This window comes from Silene latifolia, chromosome X, assembly GCF_048544455.1.
Source record: "Silene latifolia isolate original U9 population chromosome X, ASM4854445v1, whole genome shotgun sequence".
Lineage (NCBI taxonomy): Eukaryota > Viridiplantae > Streptophyta > Magnoliopsida > Caryophyllales > Caryophyllaceae > Silene > Silene latifolia.
Window position 1 is genome coordinate 98,697,006 of NC_133537.1, and position 5,544 is coordinate 98,702,549.

Genomic DNA, 5,544 nt, shown 5'->3' on the forward strand with positions numbered 1-5,544 from the left:
TTAAATTAGTATAATATGTCTGGAGTTTGTTGGTAAATCGTCTAATAGGAAGAAAGTGCATGAATTTTAAGTCAGGTCGACATTACTTGGTTTTTTTTTTTTTGTACACCTCCTTTCTCTGTTTGACCATGGATTACATGTTATGGCTAATTTTCTCAATTATAGTTTAGTCCAATGAAAGACTCCATATATACGTATGTTATTAGTTATATATTTTATACTTAGTAAATTAGTCTTTTGGTGAGAAGGGGATTTAAGTTTGATGTATAAAACAGTGTAAAATTATAACATTCAGGTTATCACTACCTCCGAGGCCCTGAATAAAAATATTCATATTAGCACAGGTTTAATTGTTTCTATCAACTGATTCGCAGTTACATAGAGACCGGGTTGAGTCGGTTGACTTGATTTCAACCGTTCTCTTAGATAAAAGAGAACGCTTGGCCACATGACGATCCAAAGTAGCTATAAGAACACTTGGCAACCGTTCTCTTTGATCTTTTTTGTAGTAGTGATAAGTATATATTTCCTCTAAAATTACATCGGATATTCTTATACACCCAACACCTGCGTATACTTTATATCTCACACATTCTTTATCACTCATTTCCCTCCCCACTCTAACCTATAACCCCTCTTTCACCGTTATTCTACTCCGCCACCACCAACACTCCATATAGAAGGGGACAGCTCGTCCTCGTCGTCATTGCCCACTTCTATTATTCACCGGTTTTCTTATCTTCCATCCGCTATTACCCTTAACACGATAGGTTTCATTATTTCCCCTCTTTTTTCAGATCCAGGGTTTTCTACTCCCGTCGACGATGGCGGAAAAAGCTGATGTCCCGACGATGTTCAACACGGTCCTTTCCCCATTGAAAATTTCTGGTCCCTTTTTTCCCTTTTATCGTCTAAGTTTTCTTTACTTTCCTTAAATATTTGCTTTATTAATTGTTGTTGTTTGTTGTATGCTTACTTGCTTGTTCATTTTGGTTACTGATTTTATTTATTAGTACATTAATAGTATCTTGTGCTTTATTATTTGATTGTGATTTGAAGAAATTGCTGAATTTTAGGGATGGTGAAACCCTAATTTTGATGAATTTGGGTTTGGCTTGGGGTGAACATTATATGGTATCCCATCTGCTTGTGAACTGCGAATCACTTGCTTGATTTGTCTCATTTACCTTTTTCGATCTATTTTGTACTGTGATACTCTAAGAGTTCACCTGAATTAGATTTGTATTATTCCAGAACGATTATTCCAGATGGAGGAGGAAGTTCACCTGTATTATTTCTGAAGATTTTTCAGTTATCTTGTACTTGCGAGGAGCAAGTTTATTGTCCAAAGGTAATATGACGAAGCTTCTTTAATCTTAAGTTCATTTTTTAGTTATCTTGTACTCGTGGAAGTATCCTTCGGCTAAGGTAACCTTATGAGGTGAACCTAGATTAGATACTCACTGCTAAAAGTTGGGGTTTATGCAAAAGTTGTCGAAGCAATTACTGTAAGTGGAATATGCGTGATACTTTGTTTGTTTACGATCGAATTTTATCGATTAAGGTATCATTGTATTGTATCAATCAACTTTAGTATCCAGGTAGTTAGTCTTGAGCACTTATGTTGGTAAGTTAAATTGTTGTAGATTCTTGATTGACATGGAAGTTACACAATGAAGGAGATAAACCGCCAATTGAACACGCACACGCCCTGTTTCTGCTGTTGTATGTGCTCTCTTTGCGCTCTGACAGTATTTTTTTTTTCATTTGGTGTAGAAGTTGTTTAAGCAAATCACCCATAGAGGCATTGATTGACATGAAATTACAATTAATTCATGGATAACATGGGGTTAGAATTGGTACAGCGGTTACAAATAATGCCAATCTACTTGCTCTCTTTTTGTTCTTTGTTAGTACTGTTAGTCTGTTGTCATTTTCGCTACCCGCTTTCTTTTTTTCTTTGGTGTCTTTGCTGTACTCCTTTTTGGTACCCAAGGAATCTCCAGTTAGTTTCCTGGTTCAGGCACGCACTGAACAACTCTCTTGTTATAAGCACATTCAAAGTAGATGTGAGATATACATTCCTCAGCTTGCCCACAAAAGTAGCATCTATCCTCAATATCCATGTCATACTTGATCAGTTTGTCATTTGTCATTCGTATTCAGAGCTTCTAGTGCATATTGTCATCCCATAAACTGATTTTTGGCACAACTAACCCACCCATTCCAGCCTTTGTTGTACCGGGTCACCTATCTTTGGTGCATGCTTGTGTACCTCTGAACCATTCAGACCATTGACAAACCTTATTAGTAGCATGAGGCAGAGTAGGTAGTTAGAGTAAATTCTGTAGGTAGATAGAGTAGTCAATAGGCTACACCTTGTGTACAATCACGTACTCTATTTTCTGCACGTCCTTGTTAATTAGTTGTTCTTTAATGCATTATTTATTATTTCGTGATAATTAAGTGTGACGTATCATCTATGCCTATTGAGCCTTTGAATCCTCAAATCTAATAATGTTCTATTTTTTTATGTTACAGGTTGCATTTGAGGTATTAACAATGATGACGGGTTGATTTTTTGTCCGGTTGGCAACATATATATGCTCACAATACAAGAATGAAGACTTATAATTAGTAGCTTTCAAATAGTCGTTAAGAATTATTATTTGTTCTATTTAAATATTTGTTATATTTGTTTTAGTTAAATAATTGAACATTTGCGATCGAAGTTCTACTTTTGATCTTTTTTTGAAATGTAATTGACATATATTTTTGAGACTGAATCAATTGAATGCACAATTAGAGAGAATTACAATTGTTGCGTGCCTTACAAGTCCTTATGTCGTTGCACTTTATTAAGTGTTGTTTTTGAATAAATTAGTGTTGCATTTGTTTATTATAAGTGTTTTTTTGGGACGTAACTAGTGTTGCGTTTCCAAAATAAAAATGTTGCATTAATTTCATATAAGTGTTGCTTATCAACATGAAAAGTGTTGCATTAGTTCAGGAAGTGTTGCTTTTTTTACATAAGAAATGTTGCATTAGAAGATAAAAAATGCTGCCTTTGCAATTGAAAAAGCGTTGCATAAACATGACCAATGCAACACTTTTCAAAAGTGTTGCTTCAGATTAAAAAGTGTTGCATTAAGCGTTGCAATGACCTAATGCAACAAGACCTGATGTAGCACTTGATTAAGTGTTGCATAAACTCTATTGCAACATTTATATGACATTATGCAACAATAGCAAAGTGTTGCTATAGAATCTAAATGTAGTAGTGCAATTCTCGTACTATATCTCAACACTCCCTTAACTATCATCATTATAGCTACGGTAGAATTTATAAACTCGTATAGGTTCGCTATTACTAATAACTTAAATTACACACCAACACATCCACCTTTCATATTACAGCATACACTCCCGCACTTTCACGCATTTCTATTAAATAAACTCTTGTCACGTTTCTCATAATCATCGTACAAGCTCACTAATTATGCCAAAACTTCACTATACACAATCCAAACATAACTACCATACCCATATTTACGTTAGCAAAGACTCGACCACAAATAATTTCGACACAATTAACATACACATTACATACATACACACGAACTCCACATTCCCATACCCTGTGACTGGCTTAAGTACCATGGGGCCAAGATTTTTAAATGAGGGTGCCTACTCACCCAAAATCTAGCATCAGCTGGGGCTCCCATTATACATACACCAGGTTCATTTTATTAGACTCACTACGTTCATTATGTTCATTGGTTACAGGTTCCAAAATCGTCGCTCTGATACCACTTTGTAACACCCCCATATTCAGAGCAGCCTTAACTAGGCCTTCCTTAGCATATAAGGGCGTTACCATCTCGGTTGTCCGAGGTAAGTAATCATCAAAAGTCGATAAAAGAACATTTATAGTTATATTACAAGCGTTACAACCAACTTAACCAAAATAAGATATAACTCGTGAGCTACACACTAACTATATCGAAACTCGTGAGAATTCCTCCCGCCAGGACTCCAGCTATCAACAACATCAACACCTGCTAAGACCGACTGCTCACCATAAGGGATCACGGCAGACACATAGAAAGCACAAGACAACCACACAAGGTCAGTACTGAGATAAGACATGACAATACCAACAACATCTATCAACACAACACAACACAATCAGTCACACACACAATCACACCCACTCCAATCAATCTCCGTCACCGACTGTCCACTGGACCAGCCCTGCCAGTGGGGGACCGCAGCCGTACCCACTAAATCCCCGCTCATCATACCGAGCGATAATCCTGTCCCATTAATGTGCACATCCCCTCCCGTGGCGGGTTCCACGGAGGGCGAAACTAGGGCGTGAAGCCACTCCCGCAAGTGACTCCACTTAGCCGAGAATGCATCTCGAGAACCAGAGACAAACAATCACAGACAGCTGCAATACAACAACAACCAACAAACTGTATGTACCAACCGACTACCGCATATATGCTGCCACACAAACACAACCACAATACAACAACAATTACGAGACAACCGACACACTAGACTTCCACAGAAACTGAGTAGGCGAACCTACCTTTAAGCAACTGCAACCACTCCATGCCAATCATACGAAATATCCAGCAATCAAGCAACACCTATATCCACAACACAATCATCTATCACTACCAAGCAAACCCTAACTGCAAAGATAAGGATACGGATGATGATGACGACATACCTACAAGGAGAAACTTGGTAAAAGACCGCTACCCGACTCAAGCTATGCTCTCCTAAGGCACAAGAACCTTCAAAGGCGTCCATGGAGGTTATATGGTGAAGGGAAGGGGAAAGAGGCGACTTAAGGATTGAAGAAATGAGGCGGAAATGATTTGCGGATTTAATAAAACGCGATTATAAACCCTCGCTGAAAACCCGTTACTCGATCGAGTGTCCCACATACTCAATCGAGTGTCCCCTACTCGATCGAGTATCCGAGCTACTCGATCGAGTATCCGAGCTACGCGATCGAGTAGCCTCTACTCTATCGAGTACCACACATAACTCACAACCCAAGGTAACTTGGCACGCACTTTTAAGGACTATTACCGCTCCCAAGGTCAGTCAACGCTGGTCAAAGGGTCTCTAAAAGGGCGGGTATTACAACCACCCATAACTCGCAACCCAAGGTAACTTTGGCACGCACTTCTAAGGACTATTGCCGCTCCCAAGGTCAGTCAATGCTAGTCAAAGGGTCTCTAAAAGGGCGGGTATTACAGTCTTCCTCCCTTAAAAAGAACTTCGTCCCCGAAGTTCAACTCACCCAACCAAGGCACACAAAACGGAAACGAAACAAAATCACTATCTCTCTCTTTTTTTTTTTTGCATAGGTTACTACTCCCCGTAAATACCCTCCCCCATGTCATCATCATCAACCGTCTAACACTCCATATAGACCAACTCCTACAAAATATTACTTAAAATACCTAACACACAACGAGGTTACGCTTTCACTAGCAACAACCAACAACTCGAAACATGTCA

The 5,544-nt window shown here is 38.6% G+C and overlaps 1 long non-coding RNA gene across 1 annotated transcript; it reads left to right on the plus strand.

Annotated features, from left to right (window-relative positions):
- The first annotated feature begins 534 nt into the window (after positions 1 to 534).
- LOC141621514 (uncharacterized) lies at positions 535 to 2,808 on the plus strand. Its single transcript, XR_012532407.1, has 4 exons — positions 535 to 888; positions 1,255 to 1,351; positions 1,647 to 1,725; positions 2,542 to 2,808. It is a non-coding gene; the product is annotated as an uncharacterized LOC141621514 (long non-coding RNA).
- Positions 2,809 to 5,544: the final 2,736 nt, after the last annotated feature.